Raw genomic sequence first — 14086 nt, forward strand, 5'->3', positions numbered from 1 at the left:
GAAGCAAGACTAGTTGGACATCGATGGCAAGGCCCTTGTCTTACAGTAGGCGTAGTAGCTACATGGACTGAGGATGATGATGACGTCGGCGGAGGTCATGAAGCTCTACGTGAAGCGGCCTTCGTCGGTGGTAAACATGCATTGCGTCTTCCAAAGCCTCAGCACGCATCTCTCGTCTAAAAAACACGCTTCCCACTACATATGCGCTTATACGCAAGGCTCAATGACAAACGTCGTGGTACATCCGCTCCAGTGAGGCTAATGTTCATACCGCCTGGCCGACGCGCGCGACTGACATCCCACGCGCTATAGGACGGCGCGATTCCGCCGGTTGGCGGTTGGGTCGCGCGTGGTGCGACGGTGCCGCCGGACGTCTGCCCAAGGTCGCACTCCGTCGCGTGGATTGCTCGTCGCTCAGGCAGACGTCAGCTTCTCGGAATGCCCGCTTGTCGCACCGGTCGGCAAAGCGCGCGCCCGATCGCGATGCTCGTTTCCTCTATCTGCCCTGGTGATTGCGCGGCTACAGAGACAGGACGAGGTGGAGGAGTGGCAGTGCATTTTGCTTCCTTCTTCTAATTTCGTCTCGGCAAGGATTTAGCTTTGGTTACAGCGGTAAATGCTCTGTGTTATACCGTGATAGTGCACGCTTTGCTTACAGAAACGTAATTCTTGTCACCTGGTGCAAGGCGAGTGGCCGCGCCGCGGCTTATATCCTTCGCTGCGGCGCAGCCGCTAAGAGCACAGCGCGTGCGCCCTTCCTTTCATCCAAATCATCGGCGTCTAGAACGTTGTCAACACGAAGTGCTAATGAACGCCGACAGGTTTCGCTTTGTATACCCTGGATCAGCTGAGCTAATCCACATTTTTGTGTTTTGCTTGCCAACGGCAACGTTTTATTTTTGCCAATGGCAGCTTTCTAATCGGCTGCTCTGACTGGCAAATGAACGTTGCAACCTGCCGGGGTCTTTATTTTTGGTTTCCTTATTTGTGCCACAATAGTATTTGCAAGTGAATATCGGGCATGAACTTCATTACAACGATAGTTCTACATAAAGCTATTTCCCGGCGCCGTTGCAAACAGCGTAGTTTGCTTTCAACCGCAAACTCCAGAGTTCCACGTCTCACTGAAGAGAATGCTGTTCAGGTGGGTATGAACCATAAAAGACAAGCAGGGGCTGTCGATCCGGGGTCATTTAACCGTGACAGGTCTTATCTCGGGTGCATAACAGGCGACAAACCAAAATACATTTTCTTAGACAGTTCATGCGCATTATATGAGAGTCCATGGACTGTCACTTGAAATTTGTTGGGAAACGGCTTGGCTTGGTGCAGCCATCGCTGTAAGATTTTCGGTTTTGTAAAGAGCGAGATTTCCGCTTTGCTCTCGATGCGTGTCTTTTTTTGATGTTGTTTCTAGTCCTTCAGGAAAGGAGCTACAAATACCGTATTAGCTCGCATATTGGTCGATAGGCAGTTTAAGACGACCCACTAAATTTAGTAACTGGAAAAAATTTTTTTGACAATCATGTTGGTCGACCCAGAGAATCTCTAAGCTGCCAACGTTCGTACATTTAAGGCCACTGGCTCAGTGCACCATAAACTGCAACTGCGTCGGCGCCCAAAGAAAATGAACACCAGTTAACCGCTCCGGTTGTTTCTTCATTATCTCACGTACGTACGTTTGTGCGGCATCGAAATCGCGAGTGGTCGTTAATTTTTTTTTAACGCTTCCGTGCGTAAAGTTACGCCTCATTTAAATTGTTCCGGAAATGATATGGCGGTTGGGCGACTGGGAAAAGTTTTGTCTTTACGGCGATGAATGCAATGTCAGGCTGCGATGAACTAGTAGAGAACTTTCGTCTTAAATGCACTTGAAATAGACTACCCCAAGACATCACGTCAACGCATTTGTCTTTGCACCGAATACATAGTGGCCTTTTAATTTGCAGTCCATGAAGGATAATTCGCAGTTTATTCGCTGAATGCCTAGCTTCGCTTCGGGTATATGTTTCCTAATCGCAGCAAATTGGACCCACGAAAACAACGCTACCTTCGGTATCTGACAGAATCAGCTTGCTGTCGGATAGTTGGCGCAGACCTGTGTGTAGAGAGAGTCACGAAACCTGGACGGGACGTAGAATCAACGTTTGACGCCTCATGCAAACACCGGGCAGCCAATTTCAAGTCCCTCGCACCTTTCCTTGACAAGAAGCGCTCAGCAGCAATACCATTTCCATTTTCAAGCTTAACGAACAACAAGACACGATGCGCACTCTAATGTGCCAGCTTGTGTGCCAAGGAACAGTGGGGTGTGTCTTACTATACGGCAGCTATAATGGCCCAGACGTTGAACGCTTCAAAGGTGTACCAAGAAAAATAAGCTTATAATGGCAATACTCGTATAGAAGTGGTGTTTCCCGACTAAAATGGCCGTCCCACATCGAACAATCGAGCGTTACAAAGACACGAAAATAAACCATTTATTGCACATAACATTACTGCAGTGCAATACCCAATGGTAGCCGTGTTGTGGAACGTAGCTGCGGGTACATTTCGTTTTATTGTTGACGGTGTCAACTCATTAGATATTTTTTTTTACCTCGCCTATTGGCAAGAATGCGAGTCGTTCAGCTGGAGCAAAACGCCGCAGACAGCTTATATGCGAACGATGTCTGTGCAACAAGCTTTACGGATCACCGCGTAGCGCACACAAAGAACAGGTGCTTGAAGCCACACGCACCGCTGCCTGCCAGCGCCATTCTTGCCCTGCGCTGTCAGCGAACCATCAAGCGATTCCAAAACGCAGCATGTCACGTACTAGCGTCGGGCATTTTCCTCGGGGCGGAAAGCCCGCCCGGCTCGAGTCGAACAGCCTCAATTTGCGTTCCACATCGTACCGTGTAACACATCCGCTATTTGAGTAGCTGCCTCGAAGAAGCGCGGTAAGAAAAAACACAGAGCCCGTAGGCAGCCACTCTTGAGAAGAAAAATGCAGGGCACTTAACAAAGTGCGCTGTAAAAGCGCGATATTATTCTGTTTATCGCCAGACGTTTCACGGATCGTCTCCCCGCGATGTATGACGTGACCCCCGCATGGCTGCCCACGAATACCGGATCTCCACGGAATCCGCTCTCTCGCGAGGACCTCGTAAAAATAAAAATACTGGAAGGATAGTTGCGGCGGCCTCTGTTCGAACAGTGGTGCCGCTGCACATGTCAGACATGCGAGTGGCCGTGCTCTGCCAGGGCTACCGCGAGGCTTCCACCCCCACATTTGAAGGGAGAAAGAAACACGGGCATCAATGTGTAATGCCAACCCACCAGACAGACCGATCTTTTCGGTGGGCGGGCGAACACCGCCGCGGAAAGCCGAGCCGACCACTAGCTGGACGAACGCGTTGTTCCTGCATCGCTGGCTCGCGCCGACACCGCGGTTTTCCGTCGCTGAGTAAGACTCGAGAGCAAAGCGGTCTTTTAAGAAGCGCCCGCCGTCCTGTTTAGTCGTAATGAGGGGTCTTTGTGCGGCTCTAATGGCTCTAAGTGCCTTCGAGTGGCGCGAGGTGGCGCGCGCGATGCGATGCGATTCGCGCGCCCCCTATGCAGGCAGGCAGCCTTGCGCCGCTCCGCCAGCGGAGGGCCTTAATGACCCCTTGTGGGGACTTTTTGTTTTTCGTCTTTTGAAATCCGGGACTGGCAGGCCATGCATCATAGTCAAAGTGACTCCCCCGGCCGTCGCCTGTTTGGCTTTCGACTTCAGCGGACGTGTCGAAGCTCCACGTGAGCGGGCACCGGATAGCGGAACAGGAGTCGTGTAATGTATACCTCAGAATGGCCAGCATATCGCTGAGTCCCAGTGCAGCCTAAGCAAAAACTTTTTACCTTTATGCAAGGAGTTAAACCGACAGATATGATTCGAGCCACCGTATGTATAGCTATAGAGAACAAGCATTCACTGGTGCTCAGCGATGGATGCTAAATGATGAAAGGTTGAGGTTGCTGCTAGCGGATTTTGATCACGCCTTGGTCCAAGTGTTGCATTGCTTAACGTTTAATGTAAGATCAACATGCACATTAAATTTGTTTTAATATCTGGTTCACGTGTACTTTGTTTTGTATAAGAGTATTGGGAGCGCGGAATTGTACAAACTTTGTGACTTAAGCAGCCTGCAGTCGAGCTGGTGCGATTACCGATTGACTGGAATCCTTTGGTCATTCGAACTTCAGAACCCTCTGCGCGGATACGCACGTGCACTTCGCACTTCGGCAAGGAACAAAATACAAAGAGAGTCTCAAGTGGAACTGCTTAGTGCGCACGGAACGTGTAACAGGCGGAAACGCTTGGTGTGCACTCTGCCTTTTTGGCGAGCGCAAATGACCCTCGATGGGAACCGTTTTGGTTAAGCGATCTCCCCTATGAATAACGATAGCCCGTATATATTCGCGAACAAGGTGAAGCACTCAAAACGCGTCGGGGGCCGTGCGCAATTGACCCGACCGCGGTTCGAGAGTCAAAAATGCGCGCTCCGCAAGCTACCCGCCGCCGGACGTGCTCGCGCATGCGCCCTTCGAGAGGTATAATTTGTTACCCGGAGCAAGCACCACGCGCATGGCGCGCCGGACGCGCCGATATGTGCGTGGTTGGCCCGGGATCGCTGCCGAGACTGCGTGGATGAACACAGGCGCGCGCCTACAAGGGAGGAGGAGGGGGGGACTATACCGTGTTTTCTCGGTTGGTATTTGCATGCACGTAGGATGCATTGCTAGACGTAGGCATGTAATGCGGACAACAAATTGCCGATGGTCTGTTACGGTAACAAAACTGACTCCTTGAAAAGGGGAACCTTATGCAAAGGGCTGCTTTGAATAAGGGGAGAAAATCACTTTGAAGAATTTACTGCAATAGGATGGCCACGACTTGTGTAGGAAGGGACTAATTTAAAAATGACGGAAAAGCCATTGTCCTGCAGGTCGGTGCAACATAAAGGGCGATGGTGACGACGAGACATCGCTCTATGATGCTTTGGTTTTTATTGTGACCGCAGGAGTTCAGCTTGAATCACTGCCTATTTCATCGGTGGTGTGATGAACTATATAGTCGTGCAAGGGTATTCAGGGTAATACAGTATTTACGCACCGTGAGCGACTTTGAAATCGGTGCCTTCTGTGTTCACCGAGACATACTTGGCCGCTTAAGTTTACTTACCCGTGCAGAGGAGGTTGCGCTTCGGAGGGTTCGGGTCGGGGTTGCCCTCACACGTGCCGTCACTCGGAAGTGGCCTCAGTACCGAGATTTCTTTCCTCGGCCTGGGTGTCCGATATGTGAACGCGAGGTCATTGAAGCCGACATACATCACTTACTGTGGGACTGCCCAGCTCTCAAGCCTGCAAGGATCCGGCATCTGATGGTAGCGGGTCTTTCTCCGAGCAATCCTGCTCCATATATTGCCTGGACGCGGGGACCATACCATCGCTCTCAACTGCACTTCATAAAACCAGCAATGTTTTTCCATTACTTTAATCATTACTGCATCCTTCGTCACACCTTCGCCCATTGATGCCCCCCGAGGCAATAAATCTCGTTAAAAAAATAAAAAAGGTCTTTTCAGTTTTTGTCAACTCATACGCCTTAGTTTCCCTAGCAGTTGTGTGTCTCGTAAGGCTCAGCAAACACTACGTTTGATACAGGGAGCAAGTCCAGTTGTTTATACTGCTTCATATGTTTTCTACGTGGGCTCGTCAATACGAGTTCAAAGCTGATGTGGCACACAATAATCAACGTCCAGTCGTCCGTTGTAGCGTGCATTGCTACCCTAGATGTCATCATGACCAACAACAAGCAGGAAGTGTATCTAAACGTTGTATGCCACTCGACAATCGTTTGCATAAATACTGTTAGTGACGCATTTTCTTTCATTCCTTCTGGAACCTTCATAATTTGTGCGGAACTTTTTTTCGCAGGGGCTCAGTGGCTGTTGTATCCTGGGCCCGCTTGCACAAACGTGAGCCTCTAAGTCCAGACTTAAATTCGAATTTCGTCTTATTATAACCTAAGAGAAGTCTGGACTTCCCTGCAGACGTTCCATCGTGGTTTCGATAAAGCGGTAATGAAAAAAAAAAGTTCCGAGAATTTTCCTTCTCATCTGGTACGAAGAAATGACCGTCGTAGGTGAACCACTTTCCAATCTCCTCCTGATGCCCCCCTTTTCCTCGGCTCCATCTCCAACCAATTAATCTGTTTCCACCACTGCGACGTGCATGCATTGAAGTCCAGATACAGCTTTAGTGCGTCTAAGAAAAAAAGAGGATAACTTCAAAATAAGTTTTTCTGCAAGTGCGCACTATCCTCTGACGTCCAGATACTTAGTTCTGACCCAAATAGGCATTGTATCTTTTGCCTGAGGTTTAACCTTCCAAAGCGACGCTTGGGCTGTGAAGGACGCTATAGTGCAGAGTTAATTAGGACCATCTTGGGTTTTTTTTTTTTTATCGTGTACTCACGTCGCACACCGCTTGAGCGTTTTTATATGTCGCCTCAATCGGGATGCGATCGCCGAAGCTAAAATTTGATCCCTCTCCCTTGGGCTCAGTAACCGAACGCCGTAGCCACTAAGCCACCGCGGCGGATCTGACACCAATAGAGCACGTGGATACGCGTACATATTGCTTCCAAAAGCAGCATTGCGGGTTATATGGAGGCAAGTGTGGGTATATCGTACCTGGATCGGCAGCTTGCGATTCCCATCAGTAATCAGCTGCCCTCTCTAAAGAAGCGCTTTGTCATTCGGCTCATTGACAGCTCCGCCGAAGGTCTCTGCCGACAGGTGCGCAGGGAGCATTCCCGCGTGGTGCACTTCATCGCAATTTGATCTCAGAGGGCGCCTGCGGTGCAAGAAGTCCGCTCCAGGTGCGCGAAATGCTTCCTTCGCTCGTCAGCGAGACCATTTGTAATACCTGCGGCCGGAAAGGGAGAGAGCACTTTTCCTTCAGTTTGCAAACGAGTTCGCTTAAGAATGGCCGAGTTATGCTGCTAATGACTTATACTCTGCGGCGGCTTTGGATGGGAGTGCAGTCGTTTTTATTTTTGTCTGTAGAAGTGTTCGTAGTGAGCTGCGACCTTTTACGTCTCGGCAATTCCTGACCGAACGAAAGATTTTGCGTTAACACGTTTTGGCGGGCTAGTTGGTTATGCATCTTGAATAAACAGCGCGAACAAAGACGAGCACAAAAGACAAGAAAGCGCCGTGTCGTTCGCTTTCTTGTGTTTTGTGCTCGTCTTTGTTCGCGCTGTTTATTCAAGAAAGATTTTGTTCTTTCGCTCAGAACTCATACCACCTCAGCCACTGCTAGATGTGGTTTGCAGCTTAAATAAAGTGGCTCGTCCTCCTCTTATTTTTTTGTCTTTATTGCCTGTTTCGACAGTTTACAACAGATCACAAACATGTTCTGCGCTACATTGTCCAACATCAAGAGCGGACATGCGTTTCACTCACGTGAGAAAATCTATCACCTGACGATTGCAGTAACATTTGTAAGCTTACGGCTGCCATTCTGATTCCACAGGTTTTGACAAAAGGTAGTCTATGTGTAGGATGCCCCTCACATCTGACTATGTCCTGCACTACATCGGTTGTATCACTGAATTTCGCGCACCAATTATGACTTGAAGCTGCGGTAGTCAACTCATTAAACGTTAAATTACACGTTCATATAAACACCCCATAAAGTGTATGGAAGAACGACAGAGCAAGAGGGCACCGTACACCAAATCGAGGACCAGGAACACGCATCTTGTGTTTTATCCTTTCTTTCATTTATCTCTGCTGCGGAAAGTAAAATACAATACAGTGCAGCACAATACAGTTGGTTTATGGTTTATGCGGTTTACCGTCCCAAAGCGACCCAGGCTACGAGGGACGCCGTAACGAAGGGCTCCGAAATTTTCGACCACCTGGGACCCTTAACGTGCACTGACATCGCACTGTACACGGGCGTCAAGATTTTCGCCTCCATCGATATTCGACCGCCGCGGCAGGGATCGAACCTGCGTCTTTCGGGTCAGCAATAACCGAGTGCCATAACCACTGAGCCACCGCGGCGGCACAGGACAATACAATACAACACAATACAAAACAATACAGCACGGCACGGCACGGCACGGCACGGCACGGCACGGCACGGCACGGCACGGCACAGCATAGCACGGCACGGCACAGCACAATATGATAAAATACAACACAATACAATTTCATTCCGCAAGAGGTATAGGTGCTATCTGATCCAGCGGCAGCATAGAGCGCTTGGGAGCAGGGCACATATTTGTTCCGTACCGTTGTTGATACATAAGTCGGAGTGTGCCACTGCGACTGACAGTGACGCGTTCTTCATAAATGCAGCCATAGAATCCAAGAAAACATCCCTCATTAAGTGCATCGCCATTAACCTTCACTTTCACTGCGCTAATTCCTACCCGCCTCTTGCACTGCCTTACTCAATATTTTTGTCCCTGCTTTTCTCCAAGTTACGCGTTGTGCGCCTTTCCTGTCATTTTTTTTTTTGTATTTGTTGCTGGATGCATTCTCGTTTTCCGCTTCTGCACAGTTTCGATGAATTTCAGTGCAGGGTCCAGGCGCTGTATATGGGACCACGGGGAACGAAGGCTTCCGGCATGCTTTCTGTTTTCGCTGCTCTGGGGGCCTTCTCAGGTCGGCGCGCCTTTTTAATGGGGCGGAGCTGCAATGCCATTCATGAAACCAATGAAATGAGGGAACCAATGCAACTGCTGATTTCTCCGCATTCCATTTCCCGCTTTTTCCTGGTCGTTTGTAATCCCCGTATACATGTGAAACATATTCGGAGAGCGTACGCTTAAGCAGGTATAGTCACTAGACGTTTTTAGCATACCGGAGACGTACTACCGGAGACGTATACCGGTTTACCGGACCCCGCTCGCGCACGCGCAGTGGCTCCCCCTCACCCCAACAACGCCACTGCGCATGCGCAAGAGGGGTACGGTAAACCGGTATACTTCTCCGGTAGTACGTCTCCGGTATGCTAAATACGTCTATTCTCGCAGAAAAAAATAAAACTTGTAGCCAAGAGTGTTGTCGGTGATGACGACGGGGTACAGAGCGGAATGGCCTCCGCGCGCTGTACATTGCATAATCCAGAAAGGAGGAAAAGAACTGCAGGTGACTCAGATAGCAACTATTGCACTCGTAGGACTATATAACTGCAAAGCGGCATCAGCCACACTTAGCCTACCCGCGCGAGGACTGAGCGGACTTAGGGGGGGGGGCTATAGTTGGTGAAGCATGGTTTCTGGAAGAAGTTTTCTGAGCACTACAAAAACGAGGACACAGAAAGAAAGAACACAGGACGGGCAGCCGTCCACACACGGCGCCCGTCCTGTGTTCTTCTTTCTTTCTGTGTCCTCGTTTCTGTAGCGCTAAGAAAACTTCGAGAGACATGAGCGGCAGCCTGTACCTTTTGGGGTACTACACATAGTTCCCAGCCTCTCTAAAAAATATATCACGCACAAAACAAAAAGAGCAGCCTTCAGGTCTTGTGACAGTGCAAGTGCGGCTAATAGTTACTTTGCGCCGCTAGCTTAACAGATGAAGCGCGCGGTTCGCACTCGTTATCCGCTATCCGCTACCTAGCGCTGCAGCGCGTTTGTGCGCAGCGGAATAGAGACGCCATCACGGGGCCCGCGTCGCGCCGTCGTCCATCCGTCTTCATCCGGCGGCCGAATCTGAAATGCAGATGAGCCTGAGCAAGGCCATCTTCCCGCGTATTCGGGACATCCTCGACAGCTCGCAGCAGCAGCAGCAGCCTCCGCGGGCTGCTGCATTGTCCCGCCGAGGAGGCCCCAGGGCGCGGACTGTGCGGCGGCCAGACTACGCTCTGTGTGCGAGCTCGCCGTGCCGCCGGCGCGCAGTCAGTCACTCGACTGGCTCGAGGCCAGCGCAGTCTGTGTAGACACACGCATGGGTTCATCTACTGCTGCTGCTGTATGGGCGGTTCGGTTGCGGAGGCGCACCGGCGTGAATGGAAGGTGGGAATTTCAGAATGCGCCACCTCCGCTGCTCATTACGACAGATCGGCTTTCTCGCGCATAATTAACGCTCGTTTGCTTACGCTTTTGTTTTCTCCCCTAAGTCTTGGTTGCTTCGGCTCAGGTCGGTCTCCTGCGCAGTGCCAGGTAGACGCTGTCTCTGCCGTTCTTTTCTCGTCTCGGTAAGTTTAACGGCAGTGGCAGCTGTTGAACTTCAAGACTGGCCTGAAGAAGCTAAATCGTCGATCCAGGTGTTTCATTATGCTTCGAAAGTGTAGAAGAGACAGAGGGGAAGCCTTGATCCGCCACGGGGGCAGGTGAGGTCGGCAGGAGGACCTCATTCTAGGGAAAGGGAGGGGCGAAGGAAACAAAGAGATACCTCTCCGGTCATAAGTTTACGGAACGCACCTTTGGCGATATAGTTTAATTTCTTTGCAGAGGAGGCACATCGCTTGGAATTCGGTAATGCGCTGCGTAACTAGAACACCCGGAATTAGGCTGTGTACAAGGACGGGGATCAAATTCAACTGTAAGTCTTTACGCGAACAACTCTTATAGGGGCAGTGTTGTACGCAGTGTTGTCGCAGCATCATCCATAGACACAGCCGATTGCCATAATAGCTGGTTGCCATGGTAGCCAACGAGTCGCCATGGCAAAGAAGGAGAAGTTACCGGGCATTGTGTACCGGAGTCCCTGCGATGATTGTGAGCATGTCTATATTAGTGAAACACATGATTTTCGGAAAAGAGAGCAGCAGCACCACAATGATGTCAAGAACAAGCGCGTGGCAACCAACGCACTGGCTGATCATGCTATCTCCGAGGGCCATGACATCGAGTGGGATGGAGCGAAGATAATTTCAAAAGAAAAGAGCAAGACGACAAGGCTTTACCTGGAATCTTTTCATATTCAGACGACGGCAAACACGCTTAATCGCAACGAAGGCAATCTGCCCCCGATATACTCCCGCTGCTTAAGTCATATCATGAAACACATATAATCTACATTCATTTTCTTTCATATGTGAACAAGGCCCCCGTAGCGGGACCGAAATGTCATTTTTAGAACGATTGGTCGGCGCTTGAAGAATTTCCGCCAATTTCTAAACCACAATTCCTAAATACTGCTCGGAGCCGTAGCTTCAGTGTACGTGGCTTGTTTTTCGCTAAGCACTCGGACTGATGTCGTTGTAATGAAAAATGAGCGAAGAGTTATCCTGGCGACAAACCTAGCAGAAGGCGTGCTGAGGCCCGTGGTGTGAGCAACGCCGTAAAGGGCGCTATTGGTTCTGAATAAATCATACGAGTTCCGCATGATGTATCACCCGTGTCATACTTTTGCCCCATAAACGTCGCTGCAGAGCCGAAGAAAACAAACCACGGGGGAAAAAATGTGACACATAGTCACGAGCGCCGCACATTTGGTCTTTTACACGGTTTAAGCTATATGAAGGGAGAAAAGAGAAAGAGAGAGAGAGAGAGAAGGGAGACGGAAAAAGGTGATGACTGGCACCGAGTGAGTCCTTTCACGCCGCCCTCAATCCATCCTCGCCGAGCGTCGGCATGAAAGAGGAGAACCCCGCCGGCGCAGGTATACACGCCGGAGCGTAAAAATCTTGTTGTGGCAACAACACAAGTCCGGCGCCAAACCCGTACTTCCCCGAGGAAGTGATCCATCAGAGCGAGGAGTCCCCGCGCGAGGCGCTCCGAAAACCTGTCGCGTCTCTCTCGCGTGCACTGCGGAGCAGCATGCAGATCGCCGGCGGCTTCTGCACGTACTTACATCGTAGTTCTGAGAAAGGAGGCTTGAAGGAGATGGCGCGGGTGCAACACCACCGCGGCAACGTCACTCGCGGCGGCTTCGTTTGGAGATCGACGCGACGCGTGGTCGATTCTTGCGGACGTCGAGGAGGCGATCCGACTTACACGCGTTTTTCGGGAGAGCTCTATTGTGCTCTATGCCGCCGCCGTCACCAGAGCTCCATCGCGCGTCGCGAAGGTGAAGTAAAAGAAGATAGGAAGGTGGCCGTCGAGCGGGGAGGCGTCTTCCATTGTCGAGGTCGTCCGCCGCTGTCAGGTCGGTGATCGAACGAATTTAATGCGAGCTGATCTCGGATTGCTCTTCCGGTTCTTCACCGCCGTGAGTCTCTGTCAGCCGCCCTGCCCTATTCACTGGGTCCGCGCGACTAGAGCGAGCGCCTCGTTCGAGGAGACGCGGCGATGCCAGACGGCCTTCGCAGCGGCGGCGTTGTTCAATCGCCGTGCCACAAACACACGAAAGCGAAAAAAAAGATAGAAAAAAAGAATTTGGCGACATAAATAGAATGAGCTGTGCGTTTATAGAAACAGTGCTTTATATCCCGTGGTGAGGGGCCGGCCAGGCTGGTTGGCGGCCCCGAGGGGTACTAATTGGAAGCTGATCGATCGGTTAATCGGCTTTGCTGAGGCGTGCCTTCTTTTATGCGCAAGTGCGTCGCCGCCTTTCGGCGCCGTATACGCTGCGCGCGGCCGTTGCTGCCTCGGTCCCATCGCTCACGCGGGACCATTGGGGACGATCCGAGCGCGGCTTCGAATACGCTCTTCAGGACCTTTCTCTCTCCCTTCTTCGTGCAAGCCGGCGTGTTACAGTTCAGTCCCCCCACCACACGCACCACTTCTGGCCGCGGCCTTTATGCGGCAGCTCGGCGTCTCCCATGCGCCGCCTTGCGTCTTCGCTGTCGGCGTTGCGCGCTGCACAGCTCTCGTTCTTGTGAAGCGCCCGGCTGTCGCTTTACGACAACTGATACCACTGCTTACAAGGGATTGGGGTCACCCAACTGTTCGGACACTGCTGAGCGTCCCCGTCGTCAGCTTTTCCATCTTGCCCCTATTTTCAGCCCCCCCCCCCCCCCCCCCCTTTTTTTTCAACAGTATTCGTTGCGTTTTTATCGAATAGCTTCTGCGATTGCCGGCTTGCTTTGCTTTAGGAGAGCACTGAGGCTTCTCAGCACCATTTGTTTTCTTGTACAACAAAAAAAAATTGACAGGACGGTTACCACAGGTTAACTAAGCGACAGCTGTTAAGGTATTTGTACTTTGTTATGTTGTGGTAGAGAATATGAGAGCGACCTCACATCTGTACAGTTATGGGTCGTTCTTTTTTGTTTTGCACACATTGTCTTCTTTCGTCCATAGGTCTGCTCTCCAGTCCGCCGTTGTGAAAAAAACAGCACCGGCGATGATCTCCTCAGGCTGCGCATTTCGCATCAGCTGCCGCAGATGGAGAGTGCTACATTCGTGCGCTCTGGCCGTATACCCTTCCTCTTCCTTCCACAGCAACCACGTTCCGGACGGTTACCGTGGTACGCCTCCCTAAAATCTCGCCATGACCTCATCCTCTCACCGTACCCTCGTCCCACGACAACCCTCCTCCTCCTCCTAGGGTAACTACCCTCCGGTTTGTTCTCATGGCAGATGCGCCTTCTCACGCGCTCGCATACCCTCCTTCTTTCAAGGTAACCATCCTCTGGTTGGGGATTCCTCCGCTCTCTCCACACCCCCCTTCTTCCACGGTGACCACCTTCCGGACAGTTACCAGTCGTAGCCACCCTCTGGTTACGCCTTTCTACGCCTTTGCCATAAAGCTTCCTTCCATGAAAACCCACCTCGTGCCTCCGAGATAACTGCCCTCCGGGTTGTTTCCGTGGCAACCACTGACCGGTTACGCTTATGCTCTTACCTTTCCCTCCTCTATCCACGGTAACCACCCTCCGTACGGTTCCTGTGGTCACCACCCACCGGTTAGGCATTTTTACCTTCCTCCTTGCGCGTTAACCACCCTCGGAGTGGTTCCCATGGCAACGCACCCACCGGCTACGGTGACATCTACGACATGCTACTACATGCTGCAATGCGAAACCCAGGAACGGGCGCTTTAAGCTGTCGCTGTAAAACGAAGTGAAAAAAAAAGAAAACTAGAAACACAGATAGCGTTATGGTTACTTACGTGCAGGTAAGGTTTAGGGATTCGAAACTTTCACTGGCTACTGGGGA

The sequence above is a fragment of the Amblyomma americanum genome, chromosome 4, assembly GCF_052857255.1.
Source record: "Amblyomma americanum isolate KBUSLIRL-KWMA chromosome 4, ASM5285725v1, whole genome shotgun sequence".
NCBI classification, from domain to species: Eukaryota; Metazoa; Arthropoda; class Arachnida; order Ixodida; family Ixodidae; genus Amblyomma; species Amblyomma americanum.